General features: G+C 39.4%; 1 protein-coding gene across 2 annotated transcripts in view; it reads right to left on the bottom strand.

The window, feature by feature from the left end:
• Positions 1-13638, bottom strand: part of SLIT3 (slit guidance ligand 3) — a 537089-nt gene that overhangs the window by 178701 nt on the left and 344750 nt on the right. The gene's annotated exons all lie outside the window — the stretch shown is intronic.

The raw sequence follows: 13638 nt of genomic DNA on the forward strand, positions 1-13638 counted from the left end.
AAGGGGTGTTGGCAATTTCAAGGCGATGAAGGCTTAATTATAAACCAGTGTTATTCATGATATAATGGGAAACTGCTGCTAGAGGTGCCATCTTTCAAATAAAGTGAAAAACAGAGTTCTTGCCTAGTGTTGTCATTTTTTTCTCTAAAAAGTGAAAGAGTAATCTGAATTTTACAGCCACATTTTATTTCAGAGAAAATTACCTAGTTTACCTAGAACATGACCTCCGGAAACCTGTATTTTTCATGGTCTATCCCTGCGTACTATGAAGTGCTGTCATACACTATAAAATGACCTGTGCTAGTGCAAAGCAACATCAGTGAGTTCATTTTTTTTGTGTATAACCAGAATACACTATAAAATAATTTTACAACACATTTGAGAACTCTGTACAAGAGGCACAGTCCTAAAAGGCTAAATTTTGATCATTTGAACTACTATCCCCCACATTTAAGATTGCTTACAACTCAATAAAATTTTCCTCGATTTTCATCTGGTATTTCATAATAAGATCTATTTAAAAGACTCCACAAACAGAATTCATTAAATTGATAAAATAAATTGGCCATGTTCAAACCTCTCAGGGGCTTTTGTTCCTCCTTTCAGTTACCCATTTCACTGTGCCATGTCGCCTGCTGCCAGCTGTACTGCTTAGATGAATTGAAGCATATCTCCCTCCCTTCTGACATGCAGCAATTCTCTGTCTGCCTCTCGAAGCTTTATTTTAGAGTCTTTGACAACGGCATCAAAGGACAAGAACAATTTCTTTTCTCTTCTCTAATATATTGTTAGAGATTGGAAAGTATGAGGGCCCAAAGGATTCAGATGCATTTTTCTTGTAATAACATGATGCTAGACAGGATAAAGTCCTCCTTCCTCCCACTTTTCAAATGACTTTGCAGCAATGAGAGCAAAAAGTAAACATAAAGGAAAAAAAAAAAACCAAACAGGGGGAAACTATGCAGTTAAATATGAAAAGCTATCCCAGAGTAAAGAATAAGCACTCAAATTCCCATGCTAATCCATCTCAAAGTTCACTGAGGTGCAAATCTTTTCATCACCTCCTCATCTGGTGCCTGCACTGCTCACACCCAGGATGGCAAAACACAAAGGATAAAAAACTCTGCCTAATGCAGCCTTTGTAGAGCCAGCTCACACTCTCAGGAGTGATGAAGCCATTTGTCTTGAAGAGTGATTCCCCCTGCAGAGTCAGGGAGACAGACGTATTAATTTGGGCCTTAACTATCTCTCTTCCATTGAGGGAAAGAAAGAATTTGTTATTTGGGTCTCTAATGGAGCAGTTTGCTAGCAATTTTCCCATTTCAAACACCGTCTCAGCTGCTAATGTGTAATGTTTTGTCAAGCTTACCTACCCATAACATAGACAAATCACTAGCTTGGAGAAAAAAAGAGGTAGTGAAGCATCAGTACTGATAATTCTTAGCTGTCAGATGAATAGAGCCTACAAATGAGACGGCCATGCTCTATTAACAGTGCCACTGAGCTCTTGCCTGAGACGTGCCAGAAACGTCCCTCTGCATCGGGCAGTCATGAACTTCCCTGCTGGGAGAGAAAGTGAGCGAATGAGCCAGATTGCTCCCTGGATTGCGTCGCTCTGCTCCCAGTGCCGGGGCTCTTTGGGGTTGCATCACTCAGGCAGCCAATGACCAAAAGCAATCTCCAAGAAAGAGAAAGCGTAAAATCAGATTAGCGTGCAGCAGTAACCTGTAGCACACTTGCACCTGGCAGGATGCTCACAACCTGTGTGAAGGTTGTTGGGAAGGGCAAACCCCTCGCTTTTCTCCTGCCCTATAAGCAGGGATTTGCAGGGAGTTGGTTAAGGACTGTTTGGGGGAAATGAGTAGCATGTGCATCCCCCACAGTGACAAACCCCAGGGCTGGGGAGAACCATTTATATTAGGAAGGAGGAAACTTCTAAAGCCCATAACAATCAAGAGAGACACTGTTCCTCCTTGCTAAGGAGTGAGAACAACTGGATTATAAAAGCTGCTTGGACCATTATCTTACATTTATCTCATATTTTGGACTTGCATATGTTATTGTACATTTTGGACTCTGATGAAGAAAAGTCCACAGATATTTTCAGTATTTAAGGGAATAAATCATACTTAAAATCTGGTCTTTGTATTACAAATATGGGCTAGATCTGATCTCTGTCGTGACCCTTTTCTTGCCTCTTCATACGAAATATAAGCTTTATTCCTACCATGCACAACAGATTCAGGTAGCTGCACTGAAGTATTTACCCAAAGACAGCCCTGTGTAGGAGGCACCCTTTTTGAGAGGGAAGGAATCCTGCCCTGCAGTTACGCAGTCAGAACTTGTGGCTTATTGTGCAGTGAAAAATGCAGAAGCCTCAGTCACCACCCTTTACACCAGAGCACTGCAGTACTGCACAGGGCACTTCTCCGCAAAGTGCAAGGTAAAAAACCTGCGGTTCTGTTGCTTCAGAAAGTGTTTATGGACCTACATTACCAAGGAACAGCCTTTTTGTGGCTCTGTCTCTCAACCCTCAGTTCTCTGATGGGTAGAAAAGAAAGTGCATTGGGATGGCAGGACATTCAGCATTTTAAATATCTGTGCTTACTGCTTGTTTTAACAGACAGTTAAAGCCTTCAATCTCTACCTCAGCCAAAGACACTACCACCACTATAAAAACGCTAAACATGTACAGTTCTCCAAGACTCTTATACTGCCGCCTTTCAACACAGTACCTGAATGACTTCCAAATAAAATTAATAATATGTATTATAAATCCCTCTCATTAAGCCTGCCTTAGGAACTGGAGAGCTCAGAGCCAGTAAACTGTCCGTCTGTATTAATGCAAGGTGACAACTAGAGTTTCCCTTCATATTCTGACATTTGGTGTTGATTTTCAGGATCTAGCTGTTGAGGTCCTGCTATAGTTTTAAAAAGGACTGTTTCTTAACTATTCACCTAAGGGCAGATCTTTAACAGACAATCTTATCAAGAATGAAGTGACTTTTCAATATAAATCTACCTAGGAATCTCCATAGATAATTCTACTCACCAAAAGACATCTTTCAGAATGAAACCAGATGTTTTGATATGTTCTATCCTACCATGGTGTTCATCTAAAAGTAGTGCTAGTGATATTGGATCTTCCGACATACCACAGTGAATTTAATTTAAGCTGACACAGCTCTGTAGTTGAGCAGTTGGTCAGGTATCTCTGGTAAATGCTGAATTTGTAATGGCAGTCACATTATGAATCCACCAGCTCTGTTGTGATATGTTAATTTTGCTCAAATGTGGTACAAACAGGAAGACACCAGAGAAATCTGTAGACTGGTATTTTGCAAGACAGTTTTTAACATAACACCAATGTCTTTATCAACATAAACTGTAGGGGTCGGCGTTCGGAAGATCTCGCGATGTCACGGAAAGTTAGAGGGTTAGTCGCAGCCTTGTGATGTACCTGTAACCCCACCTCCCCTTGTTAGTATAAAAGGAATTAACTGCGCAATAAAAGGTGAAGTTGGCGCTCACACTGCGTGTGTTATCTGTCTCTTTCCCTGGTCCGGGCCGACCAGTGATCTAAGCGTGGCACCTTGATATGTAGCGAATGCTACAATAAACAGCCAGAATACAGTAATATACTGTCAAACCTCAAGGTTTCTCCATCTATCACTGTGATACTCCACATTCCTGAGTGGAATTTTTGGCCCTTCATCATCACTTTTCATTGTTATTTCTCCTGCCAGTCTCATTCATTTATTTTCCTTGCTTCATCCTTGGAGTGAGGGTGCAGGCACCCACCAAGCATGCTGCCGGTGCCTGAGCTCCCTCTCACTGCAATGCCACAATTGCATGAATTGTTCGTGGATTGTGCCCAGATGTAAAAGCAGGGACTTCAGGCATGCTCCCCTGTGAGCCATCATCAGTGGGTACAATCAGTGAGGATGTTAAAAGTTAAACAGAAGCTGTTTTGGGGTAGAATACAAAACAATTTCTCCCCACTCTTATTCTAGACTAGACAGAGATAATTTCCCTTTTCAGAAGACTTTATTGGGTCACACAGACTTGGGTTTGCAGGAAGAATTTCACCTGTATACAGGCATGTGGTTGTGAACACAAATCCAGGAAAGAGAGAGCCATTAGGTTGGAGAGATCTGGCAATTTCCAACTCCTACCGTGCAAATGCAGCCTGATTGCATACTTCATTTAACCAGCATGCATGTGTTCCTGCATGTTTGTGTTTCCGAGACGTTGTGGTATAGCAAACACAGCAGAAACGTGGATCCCACTCCTGGACTTTTGTGACACCCAGTGATTCCAGATCAGACCCAGTGATTCCAGTTCAGAAGGCTCCAAGCAGACCAGCCTGGAGGGTGCTACATAGACAACGAGGTTCTTGCATTCACTTCAACAGCACAGCATCTGCTCTGAGGCTGACTCAACCTTAGACCCCTGCTGAGCACTTTTTGTTGTTAATTTTTGAATGTGTTTTGGGGAGTTTGCTTTTTGTTTGTTTAGGTTTTTTGGTTTTTTGTATCTGAAACTTGAAGTCTATACTTGGGAGACACAATTTCTACACTGCTTACTGGAAAGCAATAGTTGGCTTCATAAATGTAAACAAGTAGGAATGGTTTTTAACAAACCAGACTTAGAATGTTTGCTTTACTCAGAATAAGCTTTTGTTCCGTTAGGTCCCAGAAAGACTAGCCCCTTAACAAGTCACATTGCTATTTCATTATTACTTTAGTAGGTCAGTCCTACCCACCCTCTATTAACTTTCAGTTACTTCAGGAAAGTTCCAGCCCAGATGACTTTCCAAATTCTCTAACAATGCAATAACTAGCTCAGGGATCTGAGGATTTCAAGTTACTCTGCATTATATTTGTCAAGTTGTAACACAAAAATATATTTTTAGACTTAGTGGAAAAGGAAGCAGTAAACTGAGAGAAAGGGAAAAAAAGTAATTGTTTAACCTATAATCTAACTTACTGTTAAGAGCTCTGTACATTCTGTAACATCTATTTTTAGTACACATTTACAAATACTGACAAGGAAAAGGCAACACACAAGAAATAAGTAGGGAAATTAAATAGCTTTCTGGTAGTCAAAGTTCTGCCATCTGTAATATTTTGTCAACAAAACAGATTCTGTCATTTGAATATAAACATTCATCAAATCCTTTGTTCTTTACCTGTTTTTTTTAGCAAAATAAACAGAACACATGTAAGCCAAAAGACAATTAGTGTTTCATGCAGTAAAAAACCTGATTAGTATATTTTATTTCAAAGATACGATTTTATGCTCCCTATTTTATTTTCTGTGATTTCTTCTACACTTTCATAATCAGCTTTCAGGATGTATATACTCATTACACATTACAATCTCCTCATTTTGCTTGGCAAAACAGGAGCTTTTGAGTGACATTTGTATTGGATAAAAAAAGATATATGCCTCTGTTCATACCATTCATTTTTATTAATAAGGCTAAATTTATGTTCCTACTAGACTGAAGTGATATCTCTGGAAAAAAAAAGAACACACACAAAAAAACCCCAAACAAAAAAACCCAAAACCCCAAACCTACAAACCTTGTAAGGTTACTAACTCCTACACAGCTTGCCTGAGTAAAATTCACCTGCACATAACTTTTTTTTTTTTTAATTAAAGAAATCGCACTACTACAAAGAGGAAAGAAGGTGGTAAAAAATGATACAGCCAGAATGAAAATTATCATGTGTATGAAATCTAGATTTGTCAAAATGAAAACATCTTTTTATGCCTATAGATTACATTAGTTACACTTAATTTCACAAATAAAAGTAAAGACATAAGAAATAAACCTTGCCTTGAGCTTACAGCAGAAATTCCCTGACATTACTGCTTGTTCCTAAAACTGTGAAACATAGCTTCTTGTTTTCCTTAATCTGTCTCAGCACAGAAAACACCTTTATTCTTAACATTTCCCATATATTTGTATTTTCTCTACTGGCTCTCAATCTAAAATATTTTCTTTATTATTTCTTTATTATTTTTGTGTCTTGCCCTCATAGAATAGAAGATTTTCTACATATTTTTGGCCTTACAATAGAAACTTCTTTTTTATATTGAATGCGAGGATTGAATGACAGTTTGCCTAGTGAGATCCAGAAAACAGTAGTCAAATTTGACATGTGAAGCTGTCCAGAGCCAATTTACAGCAGTGAATGAAAATCATATTACATGATTCAACTACAGGAGCCAACCTGATTCCCTAGCCAAGGAACTTGCCACCAGAGGCAATTATGGAACATTTATTACAGTGTTCAAAAATACTGTGCTGGCTTCAGCTGCAGTATTTACTGGAAGCCTGGGAAAATTATTATAATTTTCTTTTAGGAGGAAGAACAATGTTAAATGCAGAACTATCATTCCTCTATCCCCAAAGTTTATAGTTTCTACACACCTATATTCTTGAAAAAAGAAAAAACTCTTGCCTTTAAGAAGCTGAGAACTTCAAAGCCAATTGTTAACACATATGAAATTGTTATGGTGCAGTTAATTTATAATTTATATAAGAAAGAATTAATTTTATTACAATAAATAGTTACCAGTGCTCAATCTTTTTATAATAGCTTTTCTGACTTTATTTTAATCAGTGGAAAATTGATTTTGAACATACCAGTAATTTAAATGCCTAGAATTTGTTGATCACCTTACTCAAATCACAAAAGCTTCATCAAGATTCATAACAGGAAGTCCCAGCTCTCCTTTAGTACTCACTCCTACAGGTACTGAAGAACAGAAGAGGTAATTTCTTCCCAAGAGAATCACTGAAGCAACAAAAGCACAAACGTCTTTATCTACAGGTCTGTCCGCAACACTGCCCAACACAGTGGTACCTTCATGACAGTAATTCTCTAAATATTAAATTTGTCAGAAAAGCATTAATTAAAGGAGGGACAAGTAGAACACCACATTTCAAAGTGATGCTTTTGCAGAAAAGTAGGTTCATTTTCATTTTGACAGAATCATAAGAAAACCAACAGTTAAGTGCATTAGATTTTTCCTTAGTGCTCAAACTCCAGCATTTTTCCTAAGAGTAGAAATTAAGCACCAAAATCAAGCACTACTCATACCTACAAAAATATCAGTCACCAATTCAGCTATCAATAGTGAGAATGATAAACTAAACCAATGTAGAACAAGTGACTCAAAACTGACCTTAAGCCAAACCTAGATGCTGGTAGAAGGGCTGCCATCCTATTTTACTCTGCTCAGAAGCCAGACGGGAAGCTGTGGTTATTATCTCACCAGATACGGGTGCCTAAGCAGCACTTTCCTTGAGGGACTGTCAGCCTCTTTACTCTGTCTGGAGCAATTACATTAGCATTTAAACAAAACCTCCTCGTTTCTGACTTATATACATCCTATCCAGCATTGTTCTTGGTGTATACGATTATATTTCTCTTAATCTCACCAGACAGAGAGTATTGTAAAGGTTAAGTAACAGTGATAAAGCAAGCTTGATATGAAAAAGCACAGGTTTGAAATCTAAGAGTAGTTTCAAGATCTAAGGATATACTTCAGATTCTGGAGTTTGATTTATAAGCCTGCAGATGATTGGGATTTGGCTTTTCAAAGTAATTAGCGTTGCACAGCACAACGTGTTCAAAGCACAGCTCCTATTGACTTTTGCTGCAGCTGTGAGTCCTCAACACTTCTGAATATCTCAGCTGAGTCAGCCAGAAACTGAGGATTACATCATTAGTGACCACCCATGAAAAGTTTGTGCAAGTCACTTGCCCAGAATCAATTAATAAAACCACTGGCAAGAAGAGATGCAACCCAATTCTCTGAACAGCATTCATGAGATTGTCTTCCCCAAAGTCCCCATTTGAGAATTTTCCTGTTTCTGCAACAAATAAACAAATCCTGTACACACAGGCTCCCTCACTATAGAAGCCTGATGCATCCCTAGACAACAAGAAACAAATCCGGTCTTTTAACAGCAACATGAGACTATGCTGTAATTAAAGTGCATACCACAACAAATATATACAAAAACACTGAATGAAGACTGCAGCTATAAACACTAACTCTTTGGCATTTTTTTTTCTTTTTTTTTTCTTACTTTTTTAATAATATATTTAATTTAGTGGATTCAAAAACAAAAGCTGAATTAACTAATTCCATCACAGCTAAACTCACGTGTAACAAAAGTACACCACCCAGACCTCTGCATTGATGTCTAAGTGGAACAGCAGCAGTTAAAACAGTAAATCCCTAGGTAGTCTAATAGCTTATCTCTGTGTAGATGGTCACTAGCGCACAGGGACAAAGACACATAAAGTGTTCCTGGGTTTCTCAAGTACACAGAGACAAGGCAGGAAGGCTCTGCAATATGCATGTATTTTCTGGTGGGAAGAGACTCAGCTCCATCTTCACCTGCGCCACTCTGTCCTGGCCCCACAGCCTGCCCAGCCCCCATCCATGCCACCCAGTGTCCCAGCCCTCCTGCCACATCCCAAAGCCCACCCTGCAGAGCTTGTGTCCCAGGCTCACTCCCAGCAATCTCAGGTCTTATCACCAGATATTCCTCACTTTCTCAGACTCAGCACTTTTATCAACTTGTCTTGATTTCCTTTCTTCCCAACCTTTCTCAGCATATGTTTTGTTGTTTCCTCATCTGAGTTCAGCCTTCTTTTCCCAACAGTTTCCGTACTGGGCCCAGCTAGTCTTTATTCCCTCAAGTGTCTGTCCCAACCCACAATCCTGCCCTTAGCACTAGCAATTAATCAAATCCTTCTTTTACACAATTTGAAGATCCTTCAGAGAAGCAGCGCGCAGTGCCAGCACTGGTGCCAGTGGTTGCTGCTCTGGCAGCCCAGGAGCCTGCCTGCCTCTGGGCACCACAGCGTAAGCACCCTCCACCATGCACTCCAGACCAGACAGCAGCAGGAGGGTCAGCCTTTGGGGGGCTGTTCCCTGCTTTCACTTAGAAAGATCTTACACAAACTTTTATGAAACACAAAGGCAGAAATAGTAGTCCCTGCACTACTGTTTTAAGGTGTACCAAATTCTCAGACAAAAGCTGTCCAGAATTAATATCCTAAAATACAGCCTTGTTTGCAGCAATAAATAAAAAAATGAAGTAGATCAGTCTGACATAGACAAACAGCATGAAAACTTCATTCTAAAGAAGGGACAGAGGAAAAGTGTAGTGAGGTGGGGAAAAGATGAATACAGAGTTACTGATCACTCTCCAGTACTGGAAGGCACCAAACGAACATGGCAGGCAGCATGTTGAAGCAAATACTGGTTGAAACACTACAGACAGGGCTAGCAATGCCATTACTCCCAGTGTCCCACATCTGCAAGTGCAGGAAAGCTGTCCTTTCCCTGGCATAAACCAGCCAAACACTAATGATTGAGAATGGGCAGACAGCACCAGAGCTTAGATCCATGCAGCCTAATGTCCTGAACCAACAACAGCCCAAACCACATGCTGAGTGAAATCCACTGTTGTGGCAAGTGTGTTACTCACAACACACTTCCAAGCTCCCACAAGCTGCAGGGTAGTGACTCTCGCAAGCACAGCTGTTAGCTTTGGATTTAACAGGTCTCTACTATATCCTGGCTTTGCTGTCTTTATGGTCTGAGCTGTCATTCAGTCTGACAGGCACTTGTTGTGAGGTTGCGACCAAGTCTGATCAAAAAACCAGATTCTTTGGAGACTGTCTCCTACTAGTTGGTAGGTCATCCTCCCACCCTATATCCCTCCAAGGTGAAGTCTATCCTGCAGTCACACTGTGTTCCCTATTTATCTTGCATGCATTTTCTCTCACCCTTTCTAAATAAATGCAAACTTCTTTTATTGTAGATGCTGTTCCAATGTAGTGAAATGACTATACTGTTCATTTACCAGCAAACCATCAAGCCATATTTGTTCTGGTATTTCTTTTTCAGTAAATGCCTCCAGGTGCTTAATGACTTTTGTTTTCATCCAAGTGTTCACGCAAAACTCTTCTGTACCTATTCTCATGTGTTTCTCTATAACATACACTGTTCATTTCTCCTCTGAAAAACACAAGAGAACCACTTTGTAAGCAGAGAATCTTTTATAACATTCAACACACAGTCTGTAGTCCTCAGCTTCAGTTTCTTGTAACTCATTTTTCCTCAATCAATTTGGCTGCTGATGTCAGATCCCCACTGAACAAGAAGCTTTTTTAAAATATGAATTGCATTCTGTACATTCTAGCTACCTATGTTATGAAATTATGAAAAAGCAAGGCTGGGATACAGATTTCTAGCTTTCCTAAATTCCTTTATTTAATAATAAACATTCTTGCAATGAGGGCCTGCAGGATAATGCACCTCAGGGAGATTTGTAATAGAGTAACACAACAGACTTCTAAGTCACATGTGGCAGAGGTCAGCAGCAAGGGAAAATTAGTGGCGTATGATGCTTGTTTTATGTTCCGTGACAAGCGAGTTGCCTGTTTCGTGACAGGTTTTTATCAACAAAACAAATTTAGGCCTTGTTGGCAGCTTTGTCAGAGAAGGTTCTGCCTGCCTGTGTTAATGAAGAAAGGCAGGAAGGCTGAGTAAAAGATCTTTAATTAATACTGAAACACAGAGTGAAATGTAGGTCACCTTTAATAACCATGTTAGAGTAACAGCTGTGTGTTTCATTTTTGTAGAACAGTTTGTCAGTCAAGGGTTCTTATCGGATACAATTTGGCTTACAAAGACATACTGAGTTAAGGGGAAATACAAAAACTAGAAAGCTGTAACTGAATACAACTAATAACCAAGCAAAAGAACTTGGAAATGCCCCAAGTGGAACTGAGGTAGGCACAGCATTTTAATACTATCATATAAATTTTATGAATGGACTACAGTCTATAGGGGGAAAAGTATTTTAGTGAAATGAGTACTTACAATGCTAGACAGCAAAGAAACAGTTGAATTAAAAATACATCATCTCAAGTAATATCCCTTAGGATCTATGTAATAGCAACCCAGCCATGTAGTTTGTCCCTGCCCCATATTCCATAGGAGGAATCTCATCTCTAGTAAGAGTTAGATCTCTCAAAGATTAGGAGGATCAGATCATAGGATTACAGAGTCCAGAAAGAAGCGTTCAGGCAGCACCACTACGTAGCCACCTTTTATAAAAAGGGTCTGACTAAATGCCAACCGTGGGGGCAAATGAAAAAAACCCAACAGCGCTGCTGCGTGAGAGCAAGAAAGGTGGGTTGCAGCACATGGAGAGAATTTACTTGGCCCCATTGCTATAACATTACAGCAAAAGAGTATTATTCTGCCTATCACAGCAAATCAAAAGACAGTCATTATTCCATGTGTAGCTGGAACTAGACCTCTGGAGGGATTTTATGTTGAATAAGCCCAGAGCAGCCTCAGACAAACTGAATTTGTGAGCAGTATGACAGACTTCTGCATAAACCAGAATGGCTATCTTGGTCAAAAGAATTTATGTGAGGATTTTCTGGGAAAACACTATGGCAGTTTCTTCCGTCTTTCCAGAAACATTTTGCTACATAACTATAACCTTTACTCTGTGTAAGAATATGACCTTGGATATAAGGTTAATTGCTCTTTTTTACTAGTACTTTTACGAAATGAAAACACCATTTTACCAGTAGGAAAAACCATACAGAAGCGATGTCACTCATTAAGACTTATTCAGAAAGAATCATAGAATCATCAAATAGTTTGGGTTGGAAGGACCTTTAAAGGTCATCCAGTCCAACCCCCCTGCAATGAGCAGGGACATCTTCAACTCGAACAGGTTGCTCAGAGCCCCATCCAACCTGACCTTGAATGTTTCCAGGGATGGGGCATCTACCACCTCTCTGGGCAACCTGTTCCAGTGTTTCACCACCCTCAGCATAAATAGATAGAACTACTTAAATTTCTTAATATATATATATATATATTCCATAAAAATGAAATCTTCACAGGATCGATTCCCACAGAAAGGGAGCAATAAATGTTTTCCTGAGCGTTACACTCTGAAGTTCTGCAGAACTACTCCCACGTGAAGTGCCTGTGAATTGCAAACGGTATGTGCAGGATTAGAACAATTCAAGAGGTTTATCTGCAGACGAAGACTCAAGTAAGTACTGCCTAAAATGCAAGAAGTCTGACATCTAAATCATTAAACAGTGTGCTGAGAGCTTTTTGTGGTATTCTATGGATCTAGAAGGTTTATAAACTCCAGGTTATGAAAGTTTCTTAAAATGTTATGTGCATCTTGACTCACTACCTCACCACCTAACTTAAAGGCTCTCCAAGTCTTTCTTCACTTTCTGCTCTTCTAAGTAGATCTTCTAAGTTGCTTTTACTACAGGTTACAGGGGCTACGTTTGTGGACTGGAGCAATCAAAACAGAGACAGGACTTGGATACTCGATGCTATTATAACCACACTAAAGGTGAACATTTTCACTTGCTTTCTCACACTGAGGTGCACTGCTGTAAGGATAGTGCTGGAGCACACCAATCTCAGCCTTCCTGCAGATACTGCTCTCCATGTGACTCTGGCATGGAGCCACAAAGATCACCTGATTTCTGCTGGCATTTTCAACACTTCAAAATAAACTTTTACAGTTCTCCTAGCCCAATCCTAATTTGTGAGCAAGTCTGGACCAATTTCATCCTCTGTCTCTTATTATTGAACCAATCCAGCCACTCCTGAAAACTTGTACTCCATCTGACAGAATTGGAAACAGGAGTAAACATTGAATATTCTTAGTATGCCAAACACAATTTATATATTCAGGATAATTTTAACCGACTTTCATGCACAGAAAAACAAGTATTACATGCATAATTTGTGTGCCACAATATACTGGAAATGAACATAACCAATACATTCTGAACTTTGTCAGGAGGTGAGCAAGCAGGTAATGGGAATTCAGAACAGCTTGCATAAGAGTTTGTATTTCCTGTAAACATTTTTACATGCTCTAGATACGTTGTCAACAATGTTAATTTTCAGATGTTGTTTATTCTTTGCACTTACTGAGCTTATTTTTTCATTTCTAATATATTTTTTTCTGTGGAGATGCACAATCAAGCATAAGCTACCTCTGAACTGTTGTACTGATAGCATTCCAAACAAATTTGAGATGAATCTTAAATTATAAAAGCAAATGACAAAGTGACTTAGAGGAGTGGTGGTGTAGAGCAGATTGCCAGCAAACAATATAGCACAGCATCTTCACTGGCCATAACTGTCACATTCCTGGCATAACATAGTGGGCCAGCCTACATGTGAGCAATTCAACTTATGCTTTATCCTAGTGAATTTTGCTATAAAGCAGTATTTCTACAGCAATGAGAAGCTGAATGAGTCCAGTGACTATACACATATTTGAATTCATACTACGTAGACTGTAAAAGCTGGTTGGATGTCAGTAACCTCTGTACAAGCACCTAAATAGGAAAAGAATTGATCTGCATTCCCTATGGACTAACCAAAAGCAACTTGGTTTAATGTAACTGTATTTCAGGACCACAGTAGTATGAAGTCACAGACACAAAAATAGATGATTACAATTCCTAAAAGTAGTAAACACAAATAAGTCCGCAAAACCAGTATCTGATTTCACAACACAAAAAAAAGTCACAA

The sequence above is a fragment of the Buteo buteo genome, chromosome 24, assembly GCF_964188355.1.
Source record: "Buteo buteo chromosome 24, bButBut1.hap1.1, whole genome shotgun sequence".
Lineage (NCBI taxonomy): Eukaryota > Metazoa > Chordata > Aves > Accipitriformes > Accipitridae > Buteo > Buteo buteo.